General features: G+C 44.7%; 1 long non-coding RNA gene across 1 annotated transcript; it reads left to right on the top strand.

The window, feature by feature from the left end:
- Window positions 1–275: 275 nt before the first annotated feature.
- LOC125409337 (uncharacterized) lies at window positions 276–7,677 on the top strand. The gene is made up of 4 exons (XR_007234759.3): window positions 276–552; window positions 2,139–4,153; window positions 6,335–6,428; window positions 6,525–7,677. It is a non-coding gene; the product is annotated as an uncharacterized LOC125409337 (long non-coding RNA).
- The last annotated feature ends 2,419 nt before the right edge of the window (window positions 7,678–10,096 follow it).

Raw genomic sequence — 10,096 nt, 5'->3', positions numbered from 1 at the left:
CACCGCTTTCCCCTTGTGCTTCTACTGTAGAAGAGTTCCTAACCCACTCAGGTCTAACTGTAACTGTGCTATAGCTTTGCTTGACTCCCTCCAATGAAGAAGTTATGTGTTGGCCATCTAAGCCTCCATGTATTAAACAGCGCTGAGAGGTCTGCAGCCTTCATGCAGGATCCAGTAGCACTGGGAGAGTTTGATGGAGGAAAGAGGGGTCTGTTCCCTCTCCAACTACTCTCTCATCCCTTCTGTGTGAGGTCACAGAATTCTATCCTCTGGAGAAAATGGGGTTCCAGGTATCATCTTGGAAGTAGACAGTGCTTTGTCTCTGTTTTCTCCTGACTGTCTAAGGCACAGATTAAGCTCTGTCTCCAGCCCAGGGAACAAAGACCCGAATCATCAAGTCCCTTTACTTGGCTCACAGTTCAGGGAGAGAAACGTTTTATCCCCAAACAGGAGGAAAAGAAAAAGCAGGAACAGTGACCATGTCCCTTCCGCATTCTTCTCCTAAGCAGTTTTCCCAGGCGCTCTCCTTTGTGACAACCTTCTGCCCCTAAGGTAGGTGATGGGCAAATGGTGTCAGAGTTCAGTTTTGAATTTTTCTACTTCCTTCTTTTCCTTCCTTCTTTCCTTCTTTCCTTCTTTCCTTCCTTCCTTCCTTTATTCCTTCCTTTCCCTTTCTTTCTTTTTTCCTTTTTTCTTCCTTCCCTAATTTTCCTTCCTTCTTTTCTTCCTTCCTTTATTCCTTCCTTAATTTTCCTTCCTTCTTTTCCCTTCCTTTCTTTTCCTTTCTTTCTTCTTTCTTTCCTTCATTTCCTTTCCTATCTTTCTTTTTTCTTCCTTTCTTCCTTCCTCCTTCCTTCTTTCCTTTCTTTCATTTTCTTTTCTCCCTTCCTTTCTTTTTCTCTTTCTTTCTTCTTTTTTTTAAAGGTAGTACCTTGTTGTGAATCTTTGGCTGGCTATGGACTCACTTTGTATCCCAAGTTGTCCTCAAACCCATGATGATCTTCCTGCCTCAGCCTCCCTAGTGATATGCTTGCAAGAGCGCACCGCAACACCTGACTCATTTGTAATCTTTGGGCGGCTTCTTCACCTTGATTTAGAAGTAAGAGTATTTGATGCACATTGTGTCTGTGCCTTTGTTTGGGGGATCTAAGCTTAGGCATCCCACAAAATATTCCTCTGTGCAATCATTATGGAATATTTGTGCCAAGGTATTTTCTGAATGACTTTAATATCATCAGGAATCATCTCTCAAGTGAACAAAGGTACCTGCTTACGGGTCCATGTCTGAGATGGGGATACTGATGCATCCTTTTCCCTTTAAAGTGGAAGAAGTGAAGGATCTTGCCTCCTTCTGTACACAGACACATAGGAGAAATCCCGAAGACAGAAAGAAAAGACCAAGGAAAACATCAGTCTGAGCAGGACCGTGAGATGACCCTTGGAAAGCTCCGATGTGTGATTGTGGAAAACCTATTTCCTGTAAAATAGACATGGTGTTGTTTGTTCCAGTTTATTTACAATTTACAAACTGGTTCTCATGGTTCTTTCACAAATTTGTGCCCATGTCTTATTTGATACTTGCAAATTTTATTTATGAATATAATAAATTAAATTATACATAGAGGTTATACTAAAAAAAATGAAGACGGGCACTTAAATCTTTCAAGTCTGCGTCCTGCTGTCAAATGTGACTGCTCCCAACAGAGGCTTCAGTACGTCTCTTAGTAAGACCCTAGCCTTGTCTCTTGGTAACTTCGGGGACCTCAGCTATGCCACTTTCTGTCCTTTGGCTTGTTTGTCATCTTTAGGAAAGTCTCTATCTCTTGGGCTTGCTCAGTTGACGTAGTTAACCTTCAGGATGCAGTGGTATTCCCAGTCCAAGCTTATGAATGTACTGTGATTCTCCCGCTACCATCACCCTGAGATGGCTTCAGCAACACCCGGGTTAGATTCGTTCTTAAATTAAGGTTTGATAGTTTTCCCTTTTCCTACATTCTGACAATCGCCTTTACTAAGAAACAAAATGTCATCTTAAAGTTCGTCTCACATGCCAAATATTCCAACCTCAGATTCCCTCTCTAGTTTTCCCGCTGGTTTGCCAGGAGTCTTTCAGGGATTCCATTTCTTTTCATTTTTAGGAACAGCGTGCTGCTACTGGGTCCTGAAAGGCTTCCAGGCATCCCCTTGTGCTGTGTGTTCCTGCATGGACTCGCCCCCACCCAGGGACATCCACCGGTTCTTCTGACTGCTGGCTACAATTGGGACCAGATGCGTCCCAGGCCCTGCAGTCCGTCACAGGTTTCTGCAGTCTGCACTCTCCCCTTTGATCTTACTTTATTCTTGCTGCTGCAAATCCTCAAATAACTTCCTCAGAATGGGTACGTGAAGGACCAGTTTTCTTAATCTTTGAATGCCTGCAAAACCTTGTTATTTGCCAACATGGAACAGTTATTGGATTCCTAGCAGTGTTGTTTAAATGAGCTAGTACAATCCAAAGACTACAGGAAACACAGTGGCCGGACAATAACCAAAACAACTTTGAGAAGGAAAGAGCCAAAGAGCTAATTCTACCCAAGTGAAGCCTGGATTTAAAGCTAGCTGGTGGGCAAGAAGAGATAAACTGATGTCAGATGATTATTTGGATATCTGTAACATTTTTTAAACCTCTGTTTCCATTTGGAACTTGTGGATCAGCCCCTGACAAGAATTTCCAGTGATATAGATACTGTGAGATTCACCTTGGGGTGAAGCCTAGGCCAGGCCCTGCACCTGACCACCTGGGGACCATGGCTTAGCCCCACAGTGAGCTACAGATTGTTAGCCATCTACTCCTGACTGCATAGCTCTTATGGGAGTTTTAGATTTCTCCACAGTCAGCCATCAGGGGAGAGTCATTAACACTTCGTATCTTCCTAGCCCCTCAGACAATCCATGTGCAAATCCTGAAGTTCAGTTTCTATTGAATGTGGGTTCCTTTGGAGCCATTGCGAAGTGTAAAACACCATCAGCCAGGACGGTATATGTTCCAACCCCCAAGAAGTTCTCTTCTTACAGTCAAGATGTCCTTAATACTCAGCATTGTCACTGGGAGTCCCAGACCGTGCCTCTGTCTGCTTACCACCACTAAAGCTGCCTAGTCAGACCATGTCATCCCCCTTAGATGCTGGCACCTGCCTCCTCCTGCCATGTTCCTCCTTCTCAGCAGCTGACAAGTCTTTAGTGATTGCAGACTACACACTAGAAACCAGCAATCAGGATGACAGAGCGCCTCCATTGATCGGGATGACCAAAGCACCTACCCTCAAGCAAGATGGCCAAGCACGTGTCCTCAAAGCAAGAAGACAACCCCAACCACGCTCAGCAAGATCATATCACCTATCCTGACTACGACACAAGACTGACATACAACATGCATGACGGCTGCAGCATTATGCAGTTGGCGCCATAGTGAGATGTCACCTTTCCGAAGCTCTAACAAATGAGAATGACCAGAAAGAAAGTGTATCCACAGAGACCGATTGACTGCTTAGAACTATAGTGATGCCAAGAGGTTGGAATGTTGAAAGTCCAGAGGCTAATTACCTTGTGTCAGCCCCCTAAGGAGTCATTCCTTGCCCACCTTCCTTGTGGAGCTAGTGTACGGTGACTCAAGATCAAAACCTTTGGAATCTGTTTATTGAGCAGGCCCCCTGGCTTCCAACAACCCCGAAGCTAAGAATGTGATCTGAGAACCTTTGAGGCTTAGAGCAAAGCTTCCCCGACCTTCCCGGAGCTGCCTCTCTGACGGACTCACCAGCGTGTTTTAAACTTGCTTTGATTGACGACTGCCTCTGTCCTGTAAAACTCCCAAGCTTCATGCTGCAGCTTCCACATTGGAACGCGGAGCTTGAGGTGACCTGAAGCTGTATTCCTGGGCCATGGTCACTGCACATGCTTCCAGAATAAACTATCCCACATACTCTTTTGAGGGCGAGCTCTGCTTTTTATGTCAACGCCTGCCATGCCCAACTTCACTACAGGCCCAACACTATTGAAGTTTCCAAAAGGATGGCCCAAACTAAAACTAAAACCCTCTCTGTGAGTTCACAACCTCCAGCATTTGCTGGTAACGGCAAGCTGACCAGCACACCTTCCTGATGTGAGATCCATGAAGGTAAATGCTGTGGCCATCTTCGCTTGGTAGTTTTTAATGCATAAGTAACTGCTCACTGAAGACTAATCAAATGACTGAGAGGGAGAAAAACGCATAGGCGGGTAGATAGCCCCTTATATCAGCACTTCCAGGGCTGTTATTGGGGAGTATCTGGCATTATTTTAGAGCTGGTTCCTGGCCGACTGACTGGTTTCCATTAGTCTTTCATGAAGGCTAAAAAAGGAAAGCAGGCTGTTGGCTGACTTTTCTAAATATGTCATTAGCAATGATCTCTTTTTAATGATTGCCACCTCCTTGCCATTTGGAACTTAAGAGTGGGCACGTCTCACATCTCCAGCCTCACGGCCCTCGCTCAAGCCAGTTGCTCCCAAGCCTGGAGAATAACAGGAAGCCAGCAGATGGAATGGGGGCTGCACAAATCTCCCCGTGATTATGTTGGGTGTCTCGGCTAGGGGAAGAGGGTAAAAGCGGGAAGCTGTTTGGTGTGTTTGTAACTGATATTCACAGAGCAGACAGGATTTGAGAGTCCAATAACACGTTGGCCCTTTACTGGGAAAATTCTAAGAGCCCCTGCCTTCCCAGGCACATTTGCATTCCAGCTGAATGGACTGTTTAGGGTTTCCTTGTGAGCAGGCCTAGACTCCTTAGCCAAAGAAAATGTGTTTTGGAAATGGCTGTATACCAGGATAAATACGGGTTGATTTTATTCAAAGATAATAAGGCTGCCCTGTGGATTTTTTTTTCTGCCCAATTTATTTAAGTAAGGCTATGATTTTTTTTTTTTTATCAGACAGAGCAGACTTTAGAAGCATGATTAAACTCAGGTCCCAGAAGCCATGCAATCGTGAAAGCCACGTTTCTCCTTCTCGTGTCCTTCCACAAACCTGTGTGGCAGAGCCCCTAGTCTAGAGAGATCCAGGAAGCATTGAGCGCTGCAATGGTGAAGAGAGTAAGTATAGTGTCCTTCTCCCTGACCAGAAATGGACTGAGAAATCTCACCAGAGTGATGACTTGAAGCCCAAGGGACAGTTTAGCATCTGAGGCATCTCCTGTATGGTGCACTGTAACATGTAGGGACCGGCTTGTTGGGGTTTCTGTCCCGCCCAGTACCCCACAGCCGGCAAATCCCAAAGAGAAATCACACACAGGACTCCATAAGGTTATAAACTGATTGGCCCATTAGGTCAGGCTTCTTGTTAACTCTTATAACTTATGTTACCCCATTATCCTTATCTACATTAGCCACAGGGCTCCGTACCTTTCTCAGCTGGGCAAGTTACATGCTATCTCTTCGGTGGTCTGCACAGGAGTGCAGAGGAAGCTTCCTGCTTCCCGGAGTATTCCTGTTCTCATCATCCCGCCTCTACTTCCTGTCTGGTTGACCCACCTATACTTCCCGCCTGGCCAATCAGCATTTTATTAAAATACATGATTGACAGAATACAGATAATTCTCCCGCACCAGTGCACTTTTTTTCAGCTTAATGTGAATAGTAGAAAAGCATTCAGCACCTCATAGAATCCCCTATGCCACAGCAAACGCTAAAGTTTCCTTCAGAGAACATAATGGAAAAGATGGTACTGAATTCTTAATATGAAGCTTCAACACTCTCCCAAACGCCACGGACACCTCCCTGCTCCCCTCCCTTCCTAGGAAGAGCATAAAGGGAACTTCAGCATACACATCCACACCTGTCAAGATGCAGAAGTAGATCGAGGCTCCTCTACCACTAGCACACAAGACAGTCAATCGTGAAGCGGAAACCCAGATCCACCCCTACCTTAGACAAAGTGAGGTACACACACCCCACATACACTGTCCCCTCTTGACCATAGAGAATATGTTCCAAGACGCTGCAAACATTGAAAGTCAGAGGTGACATACATTGTGTCCCCTGTACACATCCTTTCCCATTCCCATTAGCACTTGCCCCGCATGTTGGCCATGGCTTTCATTGTTTCCGATGTAACAGGGAAAGCAACACATGGGTCTTCCCTTTCTTCACAGTAATGGCAGGTTTATTTCTGCTGCGGACTTCAGCAACGTCAGCCTGCTATTTTTTCCCCTTTCATCTAGAAATTCCACTTAATTGTTTTTCTTTGGCACATCCCAGTTGCCTACTGGGGTCATAATTAACTATAAGAAGGTCTACCTAATGTACAAACCATTCTCTCATGGCAGTGCCTCTGGTTTCCAAGATGGCTGCTGTGTAACTCACAGGCAACTTGCACCTTCGCTGGGGATCCACTGGACAAAGGGACGGGCCATGTCCCAGGTAAGACAGAAGGCCCTGAATGAGATTTTATGCACAATTGAAAGCATGAGCTATTATTTCTGTGATTTTACATTGAATATTTATGCTTGACTGCAGGTGACTGAGCCACCAAAGGCAAAACCACAGACGGCAGAGGCTACTGTGTGTCTTCCAAGAGACAGCAGTGCGGTGCCGTCCTTTGGCTCCAGACATTCTTCCAAACACTTAGACAGAACATCTCATTTACTCCACAGCACAACCCCAGGCTCTGACTAACATGAGCTTCTCCTATTTTACTGCTGAAGGCCCCCCCCCGCCCCAGGCACAGACCATGCTCAGGCAGATGACAGATTTGGGAGTCTTGCTGAGGACTGGGTTCTGTTTACTCCAAACACCATCTGAATGTTTGTGCCTTTTCCTCCCCGCAGTTTCCTGTGTGGGGTTGGCAACTATCATCTGCATTTCGTAGCTAAGGAACCCGTTGTCAACAAAAGTAAATACACAGGCAAATAAATTGCAGGCCAAGCCTTAATAAGCTGATGTCTAACTGAACGTGGAATATGAAGGACTGGCAAGAGTTAAGGATGACCTTCGGGTTTCATTTAGTCCTGTTTCTTTGAAATAGACTGGAGAAGATGTTAAAAGAAGTAGCTAGCTCTGTTTTAAACACATAGAGCTTGCAGAGGCATTGAAGGTCCAAGTTGGAAAGGCCTGATGACTCCATTATACAAAGTGACATTTCCGCATCATCTACAAGAGAACTGAAGATGGTGTGTGGACAATGCACAGGGCAGGGATTAGGGGGAAAGAAACGGTGAAGGGAGGGGCTGGAGATGAGTTCATTTAGATCCAATGTTCATCCACCCAATCATTGCTACCCTTATTCATGTTTTAGGAAGAGAAACCATACAAGAAAATTTATGTTGCTTTTCCAAAATTATGATAATTAGTACAGAAAGAAGAAAAGGGAAAGAAAAACAGTGAGAAACACACAGAGAGTGCTAGATGGAAAGCCTAAAACGTTTCCATGAGGAGTGAATTCAGAATCCAAAACATGCAGCCCTCTGCACCAAGCCACAGATGCGTCTATCTCCAAGAGCAGATAGCGACTGAGAACTTACTTCAAGAAAGCACTGTGTATCATGTCATCATTGTCTTTCAGTCTGGGTACCACCCACCTGAGCATCTCAGGTCATACGGTTTGCCGAACTTTGGTGTTTTCGATCAATCTTCTCTTATCACTAGGATTAAAAATAACTTGGGATCGAAATTTATGTCTTGCATTCTTTCCATACAATTTCTGCAGTGGTAAAATGATCGTAGAAATACAATCGCTCCTTAAAATGACTTTTTGTTAGACTTTGGCACACAAATAAGCAAGTAATAAGTAGAACACGATTGTAGCCAGGCGCAGCAAGCCACGTATCACTTGGTTCTGTTTAGATGGAGAAATTGAGAGTTGCAAAATCTATCTAGTTACAGGGTGTTTGGGGGGGGGGTGTTCAAAAAAATGAATTGCTGTATGGGAAGCTAAGGAAGCCTTCAGTCTATGTGTAAAGGACAAATGAAGTTGTTACTGAATGTGTACCATAGACATGGGCACAACCATGTCAAGCACCAATGCCTCAGATCCATGAAAAAAATGGCAAAGCTTTCCTATTTTCCAATTACCAGTGTTGACACATGATTGACCAGTGTGTACAAAATCTAGCAACTGCCGTTTCCTCCTCCTAGAGGTCAGCCTAAGAATTCCGACGTCAGATGCCTCCTGTCAAGACCAGCTTAGTCCTCTCCCTGTGCTGTACACAATAAACATGCTGAGGGTCTGGATTTTTACTGTAGTTGGGCGCTGGTGCCGCTCCATTAGAGTTCGCCCAGCCCACCTGACCCCAGGTTTTCTGTAGTTGTGTCTGAGTGTTTGTCCTTTCTTTGTTCCCTCACCACTGAAGTCGGATTTCCAGACCCGAGCCTCATGGGATGCGGTAGCGTTGACAGTTACATCATTCTGGATATGCTAAAGAGCCATTGAATTGTAGGCCTTGACGACTGAAATGCATGCATGAGCATTATAACTCAACAAAGCTGTCACCAAAAAAAATGCAGCTACATGGTTTGTTCCCTGGAGAAAAGGGTATTTAAATCCAGAGTTTGAAGAGTATCAAGTTGGAAGGATCCTTGAACTCTGGCTACAAAGAGGGACAGTATTTCTCAGCACTATCAAGCAGGCTCAGTAGACACTGAATGGCTTGAGCTGCCAGTAGCAGTACTTGTTGCTCTTGGTACCACATTGCCTGCAACCATAGTAGCTCTTGGATGCCTCTGTGTTGAATGTTAGTTCTTGCATTCAAGACTAGTCACATGGGCGGAAAGCACAGACTGGGCCATTCGGAGCTTCCTGAGACATTTGCTTTGATGTCCAGACAGAAGCCAAAAAGAACAGGCACTCGGACTCTGGCGCATGGGTCTCCAGCCCAGTGGCCAAAGCTTGCTTGCTTTCAAAGATTAATGTAGTGTGGAGATGCCAGTTCTGTCTGTGCAACTGGCCACAAAATCACCCGGCAGCAACCTCCCATTTATTGTAACTCCACTTCTACTCAGGACAATCCCAACTGGAAAGAGTCCGGATACTGGGTCCAAGAGTTTTTTTTTCTTTATGAAGAACAGCTTAACAGTCCCTCTAGAACATTCCATAAGCAATATTACAAGCTTTCTTTTTATTTTTTAAGCATGGCAAAGACAGGAGGGGGTGCACATTGTAATTATGAATCAAATTTCAAAGTCAATAAGTTGAACCTCTGCTAGGCCCTGGATATTTTCTAAATTAATTGACCATCAAATTCTTACCCTCTACATCTGCATTACATTAGAGATCATGAAGCTATTTGGGGATTTTTTGCTACTTAAAGCTAAGATTGCATGGGCATAATTCCTTCAGAGGGCCTGTTCCTTTTCAAAAATTATTCTGAATTCCTGGAAAGAAACAGGATTATCTGGTGTGTTTATGCAGGGCTATTCCATTCTAAAGAGCTCAAAGGACTTAGTACCATCTTGTCTCTCTCCATGAGGGGAAAGGAGGCTTGGCTGCTCCAAAGCCAATACACGCGAGGGCTTGGGTTTTACAGAATGTCTACTGGTGTGTGCTATCAAAGTCATTTGTTAGGTTTTTTTTTAAGGAGTCGTACATTCTTTCAGTACATTTCTATTCAAGCAACCGCCCATTCAAAAAAAATCCTATAAATGCTGGAGATGCAGAAAGAGAGGTGGATGTACAAGGCTAGTGAGAGAGTCTAAATAAATAAGTAAATAAATAAGATAGATCCGGGAGAAATGAGTCCTCTGCTGCGGCCACAGTAAGTCAAGTGTGTGCTTCACATAGCAGAGACCAAACAGCCTTCTAAAGGAGGTGATAACTGAACTAAAAATGGAAGAAAGAAGTATCTATAGAGGAAGAGTTGGAGAAAGGTAGTCCTTGCATCGAAAGGAGCTAGTGCCAAGGCCCTGGGGCAGAGAAGAGTTCATTTTAAACAGAAGGGCATGAAAGACTGGTGAATCTGGAATATGAACAAGGCCTAGAACATGGCAGGAACTTCACTGTGAGCTAGCAAGGAGGCTAGCTAGAAGCTCCTGCTCTCTGACCAGCCCCGAGGGGTCCATACTTCAAGGGCTACATTGTCCACATGTTTTACCAC

The sequence above is a fragment of the Myodes glareolus genome, chromosome 9 (genome assembly GCF_982192425.1).
Source record: "Myodes glareolus chromosome 9, mMyoGla1.1, whole genome shotgun sequence".
Classification (NCBI taxonomy): Eukaryota; Metazoa; Chordata; class Mammalia; order Rodentia; family Cricetidae; genus Myodes; species Myodes glareolus.
The sequence above is the reverse complement of the archived record's forward strand: the minus strand, read 5'-3'. Positions and strand labels throughout refer to the sequence as shown.